Raw genomic sequence first — 14,435 nt, 5'->3', positions numbered from 1 at the left:
TATTTATTTATTTGACAGAGAGAAACAGAGACAGACAGCAAGAGAGGAAACACAAGCAGGGAGAGTTGGGAGAGTTAGGGAGGGAGACGCGGGCTTCCCACCATGCAAGGTGCCTGATGTGGAGCTCAATGGGGAGCTCAATGTGGGGCTCCATGTGGGGCTCAATCCCAGGACCCTGGGATCGTGACCTGAGCCAAAGGCAGATGCTTACCGGCTGAGCCACCCCAGTGCCCCCAACAAGTTTGATGTCTTGAAGTGGCAACGTGGGTCCATGAAATGAGTTGACATTAAGGAATTCAAGCCACGTAGCAATGGACCACATGACAAAATGTACCAGTGGCTTTTACCAAAACCCAAACTGTTAATAATGTTTCTGTTTACTATTAGCCTTTGGAATTATTCCCAGGGGAGAAGGTCCAGCACATAACTGGCCAGTAGATAATATTGACCCTTTATCTACTGCTTCAGGGGAACTTAGATGGATATTGAACTTGATACATACTCTGGGTTGGGTTTTGCGTATCTAGTGACAGAAGCCACTGTCTTCAAAAGTACCAAAAAGCTGGAACAAGAATATTGTGCCCATTTGGCCCTCTCACATTTCCTCAGATCAAAGCACTCACTTCTCTGCCCACAGGGTACAAACAATGGGCAAAGAAACATTGCAGTCAATGGACTGGGCTTATCATACTCCTTATCACCCTCAAAGGAGTCGATTAGGAGACAACTAGAACTGGACTAAAACCAACAACTACTTAAAAAGTTGCAGGGGTGACGATGGTTTGGAGGATTGGTCTACAAACCTCTCGCTTGTGTTTTGCAACTTAACAGGAGGGAGACTGAAGTTGGGTCTCAGTGAAACAAATTGATAAGCTTTTACAGTAGAAGTAGGGGAAAGAGAGTGGGGGATAATAGAGCAACATTAAGAAAGGTCTTTCGTGGTTTATGACAATTTCCTTTTTTTAAAAAGATATTTTATTTATTTATTTCAGAGAGAGAGAGAGAGAGAGCACGAGCAGGGGGAGGGGCAGAGGGAGAAGCAGACTCCCTATGGAGCAGGGACCTCCCCTGCCCCCCGCCATACAGGGCTCCATCCCAAGATCCTGAAATCATGACCTGAGCCAAGGGTGGGTGCTTAACCGACTGAGTCACCCAAGTGTCCCAACAATTTTCTTTTTTTAATGCTGAGTTAGCCCTTTTGTGGTGTCAAAACAAAGTACCATAGACTGGGTGGCTAGTGTACAACAGAAATTTATTTCTTAGAGTTCTGGAGGCTGAAAGTCAGAGATCACAGTGCCAACATGGTTGAGTTCTAATGGGGGCCCTCTTTCAGTCTGCAAAACACTGATTTCTCATCGAGTCCCCACAAGGCACAGAGAAGAGAACAACAGTCTCTCTCATGACTTTTAAAAGGGCACTAATCTTATTTATGAGGGAACAACCTTCATCTAATCCTGATCATCTCCCAAAGGCTCCACTTCCTAGTACCATCACATTGAGGGGAGGGTTTTTCGACATAAATTCGGGAGTTAGGGATGGACACAAACAATCAGTCCATAACAAACACACTGGAACAGTAGTCCCTGGCCCGGGTTTACATTCAAGTGCTCCGGAGAGTGATAACGCAGAACGGACTAGCATCCACTAATTTGAACCTAACGTAAGAATTTCAAAGAGCTTGATGGGATAGACTATCCCTTCCCCCTGGGTGGCTCAGTTGGTTGGACGACTGCCTTCGGCTCAGGTCATGATCTCGGAGTTCCGGGATCGAGTCCCGCATCGGGCTCCCAGCTCCACAGGGAGTCTGCTTCTCTCTCTGCCCTTCTCCTCACTCATGCTCTCTCTCCCTGTCTCTCTCTCAAATAAATAAATAAAATCTTTAAAAAAAAAAAAAAAAAAAAAAAGAATTTCAAAGAGCTTGATGGGATAGACTATCCCTTCCCCCACTTTGCCAAGATGGAGCTAACTGCACTAATGTTTTGTTGCCTAGTGGACAGAATAGCCCCGTTTTCTCTACTTATTCAATCTGACCCTCTAAATTTGGAACGGACTGAAAGCTAAGTCCAAGCACATCTCATCTCATTACCAGCTACATGGAGTAGCCCAGGGGCTAAAGCAGAGGGATCTTATTCCAAAGGAAAGGTTTGAATTAAAATTAATGATTAATGAAAGAAAAGTGAAATTATTACTGAGGGGAAAGGAGGCAAAAAATGGCTTTTGCAGAAGGGAAAATCTAACAATGAGGGTGAGACTTAAACAGAGACTTAGAATAAGAGAATAATATTCTTTCTTACTTCAGAATCAGGTGCCTGTTCCCAAGGAAGGACCCTGCCAAAACCTCTTCCTCTTTTGAGGGATGCCTGGGTGGCTCATGTCTGATTTTGGCTCAGGTCATGATCACAGGGTCCTGGAATTGAGCCCCATATTGGGCTCCCTGCTCAGCAGGGAGTCTGCTTCTCCCTCTGCCTCTCCCCCTGGCTTGTGATCTCTCTCTCTCTCTCTCTCTCTATTACTCTCTCTTTCTCCCTCTCTCAAATACATTAATCAAATCTTAAAAACAAAACAAAACCTCTTCCTCTTTTGAAGAGCCAGGAAGTGAACCGAAGAGAAACAACCAAACTTCCAGGAATGGTCTACATTCTCAAAATGAATGATAAAAGTGGAAAGTGCTAACAATGACTATATAGAAAAATATTAATGTGACTGTGTCTTTTGGTTTTTGTTTCACAGGACATTATTCCTACAGAGGAGAACTGGCCTTTCCAAGGAAGAGATAGACTTGATTAATGATAGATTGATTACAGGTCTTAATCATTTAGCAGATGTATACCTTATATAGTTGAGATAGTTCTAGATTAGGGAGGCAGGAGAATCATCAAGTCAGCATAAAAATATGAGAAAATTTATGCTGATATTATTTAGCGGTTTAGTTTCTACTTGAATTCATTCCACCTCCTCACTGGTCATTGCAAATATTTGTGTCTGTGCATGCATTTCCATTGTAAGGCAAGTTCATTTCTGTCAAAACAAGGATAATTGTTTTGTTATAAAAAGGTCTTGACTGCCGATTAGAATGGCGGACTGAACTGTGACAGTTGATTCCCACAGGCCAGAAACGAGTCTGCACTGTTTTGCTAAAGTTCCTGCCTGGCACTGACCCCTGGCCAAGGCATGAAACTTATCGATCGATGGTATTGTTTCGTAAACATGGGTCTGAGGAGTTTGGGGGTAATTGTGATTTGTACCACGTTGTCGCCACTGATTATTAATATCAGCAAGACCAGTGCTTTATGGCTGGTCTCAGCTCTGCTGTTGAGACTGGCTATTCAGCAGGAATATACCTACAGTACCAGTAAAATGTAACAAACGCCTGGAAGACACCATCTTGGGCTTTCTGCTTCTATGATATTCTGTGCACACGTCAGTGGTTCCTGATCTGAGAGAGAAAACAGCCTCTGGCTTCAACCCTCACATAAGGCAAACAAAGCAGCCTACCCTGGCCTCTCCAGACTCCTACCAGTGAGGCAGACTTTACCAGTGATGCAATCTTTACTTTAATGCCATTGAGATACATATAAACACATATATATATGAAATATAAATGTATATATATTTTTAAACAGACTGTAAATTTGTAAGCACTGTCATTTTGAGTCTTGTGAGTTTTCTTGAACAATAAAACCCTGTTAGACTTTTACTGTCAGTACATGCGTAGATATTACACATTAACTAAAAATATCCTAAGAAAATAAGGACACGTAGTTTAGGTTATCATCAGGGATGCTGTTTAAAAGATAAGAAGGTAAATAATAGATGACAAAAGGATGTATATTACTTAATTTAGGGGTGCCTGGGTGGCTCAGTGGGTTAAGCCGTTGCCTTCGGCTCAGGTCATGATCCCGGGGTCATGGGATCGAGTCCCGCATTGGGCTCCTTGCTTGGCAGGGAACCTGCTTCTCTCGCTGCCTCTGCCTGCCTCTCTGCCTGCTTGTGTGTACTCACTTGTTCTCGCTCGCTCTCTCTCTGGCAAATAAATAAAATTTAAAAAAAAAAATATTACTTAATTTAGGAGGAACATAATAAGCAGAATATTTTGACACCAGAACCCTACTACTCAAGGGGGGACAGACAAAACTGGCTGCTCCAGGTCCAGTTAGAACCATCCTCAACGCATAATAGTTCATTTGAAATTAAAACACTTGACTAGGGGCGCCTGGGTGGCTCAGTGGGTTAAGCCACTGCCTTCGGCTCGGGTCATGATCTCAGGGTCCTGGGATCGAGTTCCACGTCGGGCTCTCTGCTCAGCGGGGAGCCTGCTTCCCTCTCTCTCTCTCTCTGCCTGCCTCTCCATCTACTTGTGATTTCTCACAAATAAATAAATAAAGAAATAAAATCTTTAAAAAAAAAAAAACCAAACACTTGACTAAACATTCAGCTGCTATGATATCATACTGAGGTTGGCCAAGATCATGGTCAGACTCCAGAGAATGGTTTTATGATATTTGAATTTATAATCCTAGAGTTTTCCTTAACTCCAAGCTAAGGGCACCATGTTTCATGCCTAAAATGAGACAATGAGGAAATTTAAGGAGAGGTATTGATGAATAAGTTGGTTTGGTGAAATACTTTGTAGCATCCCACGTGAGTTGAAGTGGGAATCATTTGGAAACACAACCATGGACAAATTTTCATTTCTTAAATATAATAGTTATCTAGAACTAGGGCAAAAGTTTTAAGGAGTATAAGATTAGTTAGGTCCACCAGATAAGCATAAAAAAGAGACGGTATTTGACAATTCTTTAAAGCACGGTGTAAAAGCAAAGAAATCTTACCCTAAAATTATTTTAAAAATTATAAAAATTATAAAAATTATTTGTAGGTGAACTAGGGATAAAATCTAGGACAAGGTTTTCCCTAAAAGAATGATCTATATGGGTGGAGGCCTGCTTTTCCTACTAGAAGACTGACCCTACCTTCAAATATAATTTAAGACCTGATATCATTTCAACAATTAAATCATAGAACTACTGGGTAACATAAGACAGACACTGTGGTTATTTCACGACTGAATAAACATGACCCAAGAAAAGAACACACAGTCCTTGGCTCAGATAAATAGTTCTCCACCCAAATACTGGAAATCACATAAGGAAAAACTGCCATTAAATTCTGGATGACTCTGTCCACCAATTACTTGGAAGAGTAAATAGATCATCAGGGACAGTCTAAAATAAAACCTGATGGTTGTTAGCTAGCAGTAGTTGAACATTTTAGAGATGCTGGTTCTTGTGCTATGTGTTAAGTATAGTATGTAACTCACAGTAATGCCATAGATAATATTATTATTACCTTTTCACAGATAAGGAAACTGAGGACCATAAAGCACTCCAGTTTTTGAACATCGGGCCCCTGTTTAATGACCTGTGCAGAGAGGCTATATGCAGCAATGGAGAAAGACTATCTGAAAGGACCAGAAGTGGTTATTTCAAATGAAGAATTCATAAGAATTTATTCTTGCTCTTCTTCTATACATCATGCATAACTTATACAAATCATAACACCAATTAAATTTCCACTTTTATAAAGAATGTTCTTTTCTTCCTCATTCATTCATCCCTTTCTTCTTCTTCTTCCTCTTCATCATCATCATCATCATCATCACTCAGTATTAACTGTAAACTGTGCATTGCCCTAATATACTAAACCTTAATCAAAGAATCAACCAAGGGATGCCTGGGTGGCTCAGTTGGTTAACGGTCTGCCTTCCACTCAGGTCATAATCCCAGAGTCCTGGGATCAAGTCCTGCATCGGGCTCCCTGCTCAGTAGGAAGCCTGCTTCTCCCATTGTTTGTGCTTTCTCTTTCTCTCTCTCAAATAAATAAATAAATAAAATAATAAGATAAAAATAATAAAAACTTAAAAAAAAAAAGAATCAACCAATAAAAAATCCTTACCTTCTGCTTCCTGGTATGCAGAGGATTTTAACAGATCCCCACTCCCCTTCAGTAAAGCCAAACAATCCCTCCTACTAAGAAGATGCTGCACAACACAGAATGATGTAAAATAAAAATAAGCAGGGGTGCCTGGATGGCTCAGTCAGTTGGACGTCTGCCTTCGGTCAGGTCATGATTCCAGGGTCCTGGGATCGAGCCTGGCATCGGGCTCCCTGCTCAGCGGGGAGCCTGCTTCTCCCTCTGCCTCCACCTGCCACTCTCCCTGCTTGTGCTCTCTTTGTCAAATAAAAAATTAAAATCTTTAAAAATAATAAAAACAAAGAAAAATAAAAATATGTAAAATAGAGACTGAGCTGTCTGGTATAGAGGTGATTCTTTGATTTTCTCTTTCTTATATTCAAAAATGTGCACATTTAAACTCCTATTCTGGGGCGCCTGGGTGGCTCAGTAGGTTAAGCCGCTGCCTTCCGCTCAGGTCATGATCTCAGGGTCCTGGGATCGAGTCCTGCATCGGGCTCTCTGCTCTGCAGGGAGCCTGCTTCCTCCTCTCCCTCTCTCTGCCTGCCTGTCTGCCTGCTTGTGATCCCTGTCTGTCAAATAAATAAATAAAATCTTTAAAAAAAAAAATAAACTCCGATTCTGTGAGGAAGAAAGTAACAAGAGAACCACTCAATTGACATTATGTAAGGTAGACTTTCTCAAGTGCAACAGAGAGGTGTCTAATACTTTTAACTGAAATTTTACATTTGGACCATTTTTGTTGTATTAATAGTAAAAATGCTTCAAACAACATTTCTAAAGCCACCAGTGTACTCAGGAGGTACCTCCAGTGGTTTTACTAGCACAAAATTAGCTTTTAGCTTATAACTTTTTTTGTTAAGTATGACACCAACACTTGCGGTTACGTAAGATCACGGTTCTTCAAATGTTCTTGCTTTTGGTTCTACTCTTGCATTACGTTCATACAATGTGCTTTATTAGTCAAATGTCCCACCCTAATCAAGCAACAGATAATTACTGAGCATTTGCCATTTGTAAGACTTGGATGGACATTGCGAGTGAGAAAAGAAATAGATGACTGGGCATTTGTCTATGAAGAACTACACTGAGTGGGAGAGAAAAACAAATGAAAAGGGAATTCCTTTGGAAACATTCATTCCGTGCCTGCAGGGAGACTGTTACCACCCTGGTTCCACAAATACCTGCCTCTCTGGCCACCCATCACTTTCTTCTGCTGGCTCCCATCACTCAGCATTGACCCTTTAACGTAACTCTTCCTCAGTGTTCTCTTGTTCTTCTCCCTACACTCGGTCACCCTCAATGACCTCAATTCTTCCAAGTCTTCAAATGAACGTCAATGCAAATGACTCCCCAATCTGTAATTCTTTGTGCTGTGGAATCACATTTCCAACTGCCTGCGGGATTCATTCCAGAGGACTTTGTGGTTATCTCTTCTACATGCAATACCCTCCAGGTCCAGAGGCAGGCTTCACAAGGCTAAGAATCCTGTCCAGCCTCCTTGCTAGTTACTGGTTTAAATGAGCACAAAGCATTCTTTTTGGTCTCAGGGCCTGAGTCACTGCTGGGTTTGAGATTCAATCTAGGCATTGGCAAGTGAATAAACAGAGAGTGCCACATGGAGAGATAGCCTCTTTTTTCTCCAATATAGTGTAACAGAGGAAAACTTTTTTTTCTTTCTTTCTAGGTTCTTTGGCTTATCTAATACCGAAATTGACATGAGACAGATGAGCAAGAGAAAAATTTAACTTCATACTTATGGAAGCTCATAAAAATATGAGACTCGAAGAGGTGACCAAAGCAGAGAGTTTTTATACCTTTTAGGCAAAGACACGATAAATCCGTGAAGAACTGACAAGACAAAGAAGTTTGGGCCTGAAGTAGAAAGCTCATGAAATAACTAGGTTTGCTTATATAGCCTTCTCAGCCCTGAATTTCTTCTCTCTGGCGATAAGGATGCTTTCTACCCTCCAGGTGTTAGGAGGGCATGCTTCACGTGGGGGATTTATTTTCTGTCTTCAGGGGGACAAAGGATGAGAGTGTCTTTGTGGTAGTAACTATTCCTTATGTAATTTTATTTTATTTATTTATTTTTAAAGATTTTATTTATTCACTTGACAGACAGAGATCACAAATAGGCAGAGAGGCAGGCAGAGAGAGAGGAGGAAGCAGGCTCCCCGTGGAGCAGAGAGCCAGATGTGGGGCTCCATCCCAGGACCCTGGGATCATGACCTGAGCCAAAGACAGAGGCTTTAACCTACTGAGCCACCCAGGCACCCCTGTTCCTTAAGTAATTTTAATTCAAAAGAATCAAAATCCCAAAGAGGCATATTTGGGGCACCCTGCCCCAAACTCTATCAGATATCTTGTGCAGATATGAGGCCAGAAAAGTTCAAGAATCTTAAAAAGCAGCCTAAGGAAAAAGCTGACACAAGGAAGAGAACAGAGCAAGAGAAGTGAAATGGAACTGGAGGTACTTTAGGTTAGCCCTAAAAGCCCGTCCCACCTCTGGATTTCTGATCTGCGGACCCAATACTTTCCTTATTATTCCAGTCCATTTGAGTAAGGGCTTATGTCCCTTGTTGCAAAAAGCATTCCAATGGACATACTCATCGTTGGTTAATGGACTTATCATGGACACAGTCACTTACACTAGAAATCAGAGTCACTGGAGATGCCTTCTTCTTTCACAATCACACTGTTCTGTTGTTTCTGCATCCACAATCTATCTCATTTCAGCTCCTTCTTTTCATTACCTATTGTCAACCCCATAGCCATTACCTCTGTCCTACAACAGTGCAACAGTTCCTAACTGGAGTCTCTCTACTTTTTTTTTTTTTTTTTAAGATTTTATTTGTTTATCTGACAGAGAGAGAGAGATCACAAGTAGGTAGAGAGGCAAGGGGTGGGGAAACTATTCAAAGACTTTATTGGGAGGGTGCCCTCACCAGGCCCTTCCCTCTATTCCTAACAGGACTGTCCAGGCTCTTGCCCTGCCTCTGCTCCAAACATCTCTTCTTCAGGATAGTCCTACAACCCCATACTATCCTTGGGAAAAAACCTTGTGCTTCTCCTTCTATAGGAAAAGATTTCTTCCTCTGGATCTTTCTCCCAACATCTGCCCAAGCCTTGGGGCCTTATTGTTTCATAAAGAGACTATAAGAGAAGAAGGAAGTCAGCACAAATAACTGTAAGAAGTCTGACTATATAATCTGCTTCTGCTGGGCAAGAAGTTTTCATCAGTGGGGTACCCACTCTTAGTGGCTCTGGTCTCAAGTAAAATTCTGAACTAGCTGAACAGCAACATTGCCAGTCCTTTGGTCACTTGCAATGTAAGTATATCTCCCAAGGACTTGCATTAATGACTTATCTTGAAAATACCAAAGTCTAAATTCATAGTGAAGAAAGAATGTGTCCACCGTCATCAAGATTCCCCGTTGTGCCAGTGAGTTTCCAATGGTTCCTTTCCCACTCCTCCAAAGAGCTTAAGGCCGTTACAAAATTACTTACTGGCTTTTAAAGTCTCCCTTCTCTCTAACTCAGAGATTGGCACCAGCCTCAGTTGTGCTCTTTAGACTCCGACACCCCTCCTGCAAATGGGTGAGAAGGAAACTGTTGATACTTTCCATCACTAGGGCATGGTCCAGTGAAAACAAGAATTGGAAAAGATCAGGGAAAGGGTGTCTGGTTGGCCTGCTCAGAAGAACATATAACTCTTGATGTCGGGGTCATGAATTCCAGACCCATTTTAGGTATAGAGATGACATGAATAAACTCTGAAATAATCAGAGAAAAAGAAGTTAATAGCTTGAATGAATAACTCCAAGAGACTGTTTCATGTTTATTCATTCAGCTACTATTTGTTGAGTGCCTGTTATATGCCAGGCATGCTGGTTACAAAGACAAGTAAGATGTGAAGCATGTAAAACATGATTCTCTGAGAGCTCATAGCTTGAGAGAAGATTGATGATTGGGAAATTGGCCAGATGTTTTAACCTCCAGTCTAATCTTCAATTTGCTAAATGAACCACTTTGATTGCCTTGTCCTCAAAATGCAATTAGTAAAATTTCCTCCAAGTATTGAAACATGATTGCCTAGGTTCCTAAGTGTACAATGTTTGATTTGGACAAGTATGTGATCTTTTAACTCCTGTTTCCTTTCCTAAGTCGATTTCAAAGATATACTAATAGAAGTCAACCTCAAGATCCCTCTTTACACCTAGATCATCCTAAACAGCCAGCTCTCTGTCGTCTTCTCCTGGTTGCTTTTAGTTGCCAAAAATTAAAATGTTTAGAAGGCATTCTTTCAGAGAAAGAGAGAGAAAAAGGAAATAAAATAAACCACAAGAACAAACAAATCTCAGCTATTGTGGAACCTAAAGTCCCAAAAGCTTAAGGGGGGAAAAAAGGCCTCTAGGGGGCGCCTGGCTGGCTCAGTTGGTAGAGCATGCAATCCAGGTTGTGAGTTGGGGCGCCATGTTGGGAATAGAGCTTACTTGAAAAAAATACAAAAAAACAAAAACAAGAAAGCCTCTAACCAAACAGTCCGGGACAGTCTAGTTCTCTATGATTACTCCCTTCAAATCCTTTGTAAGTCTCAACCACGTGTTTAGACAATCATTTAGGAAGGGAGAAGCAGGACATTTGTCTACTGCGGTGCCCACCCCTATCAAATAGTATTTGCATTTCCATGGTAACTCAAAACCCTCCCCCGCCCCCCCCCCCCCGTCCTCCTTTATTATGGATTCTGATTCATTTTCAGTTTCTTTTCTGAAAAGTACAGTTAAGAGAAACAGGGTGGCTGAAATTGAAAAGAGGAGCCAGTGCAGTCCCACAGAGTCACTGATTAATTATAAATTAACATTTTTCAACATAACCGATGGAGAACTTTGACATGGAAAACAGTTCCTAAATATTATGTTATATTAAAAAAAAAATCACTTGCTTTGACCTCATTTTCTTCTCATTATCTCTTTTCTCCTTAATCACTTTTTGTGGGTTTTTGCTTCTGTCTTCTTTTTATTGGATTTACATTTTTCATTGTGTCCCTTATCTCACTGGTTCTCCTTTCCTCTTTTTTTTTTTATACTGCTTAGGACATTGTAGAAATGTTACTTCTAAATTTGTTATGCTGTACTTTTTGTTTTTGAATAGATACTGGGCAAAAGAGGAGTTCAGGATACAAGAAATTTGTGTTATATTCATTTTCTGCCTCAGTAGAGAAATAGTGCCTTCTAGTGTTTGCAATAACGTTTTGTATTTGCACCATTTCCATTCCGAAAAGTAAAATGATACTTTTACTTTTTGTAGTTCTACCTATTTATTAAATATATTGATAGTATTTTTATTTTAGGGACTTAAAAGACAGGATGATAAAACATATTTAATGAGCTTATGATAGCACTTAGTCCAAATATGTGAAAGGATTAGCAAAATGTCTTCTACTTAATGCATTCCCCATTTAGCTGCCATTGGTCACCAACTGGTGAGGAAACAAATCACAAAAATGTGATTCATGATACTGCCAAGAGTGCTAAAAAGATGCCGTAAATAGAGAATTGAAAAAAACTGGTTGCTTGAAGGCACCATGAAGGAAATGTTACAGGAGAGTTGCTCCAACTTTCTATCCCTCAAGGTATCCCTTTTGGGTTTTGACTTGGATTTTGAAGGGATTTGATTGACATGTCTTCTTTGCTTCTGCTGTCCTAAACCACCTCTATTTCTTCTAGAACTGGCCATGTTCTTTGGAAGAAGAGCCGTTCTCTCAGAGAAGCAGATATATTCCTTACACAATTTATCAGTTGTGAGAAGTTAGCTGTTGTCCAGTATTTCCCAACTTTTTGTGGCTGGATAAGCATTCCCTATAGTGGATTCTCACTTGTTGACTATTATGAAAACACGAGGAATAACTTTGTGCATGTGAATATCTATGTATTATGTTAGGGTTCTCTAGATATACAGATACAGATAAAGATATAGATATAGACATAAATATAATTATGTATGTTTCTGTGTTTTTATGTATCTACACATACACATAACCTAATGGTTCTGTTTCTATATATTTCTGTATATTTATTTTTATAAAGAGACTTATTATAAATGTAAGGACCTATTTAGCTAGAGGCTTCCATCAAGGTTAAAATAATAACGTTGTTTAACCCTTAAACTATCCCTGCTCCCCTTCCCCCAGGAGACTCGCTTAAAAACAAGTCCCGGAAACCAGCTCCAGGTAATAAAGCCCAGATACAAGGGTGGGTCAGGCCAGGTGGAGACATCTGATCAGTGGGAGGATGTACACTGTCTCCCTAGTTACCAAGGAGTATGGGCCCCGCCCTTTGGGCACCTTTTGGGCACCAATTCTGACCAAGGTGATAGGCTGGTTCAAATGTCTACTAGGGTAAATTGTAATTCAATTGGTCACCTAGCATGACTGTGCAGCTTTCTCTGTGTGTTACAGTTTCATTGGCCACCTGTGCATGGCCAGGCCCAACCACATGGCCTTTGCCCTTAAAAGCTAGTCCGTGAAAGAAAGGTCTCCCTCTTGCTTGACCTTCGCTTTATATCAGTCTCGCTCCTTTAATCACGGACCCATTTTTTGGGGGGGTATAACAATTTGCTCATGCAATTTTGGAGGCTGACAAGTCCCCAGATCTGCAGGGTGAGTTGGCAATCTGGAGATGGAGGGCTGATAGTACAATTCCAGTCCAAGTTCAAAGGCCTAAGAACTAGGAGAGCCAATATTCAGTTCCAGTTCAAAGGCGGGCAGTCTTAAAACCCAGCAAGAGTTGACATTTCAGTTTGAGTCTGAAGGCAGAAAAAATTCTCCTTTACTTGAGGGAACATTAGCCTTTTCTTTCATTCAAGCCCTTCAACTCACTGGATGAGGCCCCACCCCCATTTGGTGGGGGAATGTGCTTTACTTAGTCTATTGATTCAAATGTTAATCTCATCAGAGATACCAAAATAATTTTGATCAAATATCTGAGCACCCCGTAGCCTAGTCCAGTAGACTTAAAATGACAGGTTTTATCAACATATACAAATTAAAATATTTCCTTAAAATGTTTATAGCATCATTGTTCTATAACAAACATATTGTTTCAGTATTCATTGAGTCTTATGAATTTCTTTCTTCAAAGCAGTAGACTGTACAATGTCCAAATGAGTTATTGTAGGCAGAGTCTTTACTCCACAAATAACTGGAAGGAATATGGAAATAATAATATTTACCGAGCACCAACCATTTATTCAGGATTAGCTGTTAACACAGTTAATTTTTACAATAATCAATTGAAGTAGGTAAGATTACTATCATTTTAGAGATGACGAAGCTGAGACTCCGAAAGGTTAAATAACTTGCCCCAAAGTAGCAGATTATGACTCTAGAAATAGAAACAAATCTTAAAAGCTCATATTCTTTCTACTCCAATTTGTTATCATTAACAAACTGTATTACTGAGGCAAACTAATTAACTTCTTCAGACCTTGCAAATTTTTTGCATTGCATTGCATTGCAAAATGACTATGATCTAGATTTCTTTTTTTAATTTTTTTAAATTAAATTAAATTAGATTTTTAAAAAAGATTTTATTTATTTATTTGACAGAGATCACAAGCAGGCAGAGAGAGAGGAGGAAGCAGGCTCCCTGCTCAGCAGAGAGCCTGATGCGGGGCTCTATCCCAGGACCCTGGGATCATGACCTGAGCTGAAAGCAGAGGCTTTAACCCACTGAGCCACCCAGGCGCCCCTAAAAGATTTCTTTTTTTTTAATATTTTATTTTTTACATTATCTCTACACTCAACATGGGGCTCAGACTCACAACCTCAAGATTAAGAGTTGCATGCTTTGCCAACTGAGCCAGCCAGGAGCCTTGAACTAGATGATTGCTTAGGTCTCAATTGTTAGAGTTGATAGCAGAGATTTTCAATTATCTACCCAATATGAATTAACCTATTCTTTCTTGCCGATAGAATAGAGACAAACTCATTTAGCATACTTCCTTTACCCTTCACCTTTACCCTTATTCCTACCTGAATACAGACATGCTGCTAAAAGAGAAACATTGGGGCGCCTGGGTGGCTCTGTGGGTTGAGCTGCTGCCTTCGGCTCAGGTCATGATCTCAGGGTCCTGGGATCGAGTCCCACATCGGGCTCTCTGCTCAGCAGGGAGCCTGCTTCCCTCTCTCTCTCTGCCTGCCTCTCCATCTACTTGTGATTTCTCTCTGTCAAATAAATACATAAAATCTTTTTAAAAAAAAAACAAAAGAGAAACATCATGTCCCAATTCCTTGGTGCAATGTTTGTTTTCTACTATTCTAGCTAACAATCTTTTCAACTTCATTCCAAGATCTAATGTTGGCCTTTAAAGTACAGTGTGTTCCCCCAGGGTAGAAGCAAAATGATTGTAGGTGTGCCAAATAAATATACATATATTTCAAATGATAGGTTTTTCCTGAA

This window comes from Neovison vison, chromosome 11 (assembly GCF_020171115.1).
Source record: "Neovison vison isolate M4711 chromosome 11, ASM_NN_V1, whole genome shotgun sequence".
In the NCBI taxonomy this organism is placed as follows: domain Eukaryota; kingdom Metazoa; phylum Chordata; class Mammalia; order Carnivora; family Mustelidae; genus Neogale; species Neogale vison.
This window is presented reverse-complemented; position numbering follows the sequence as displayed.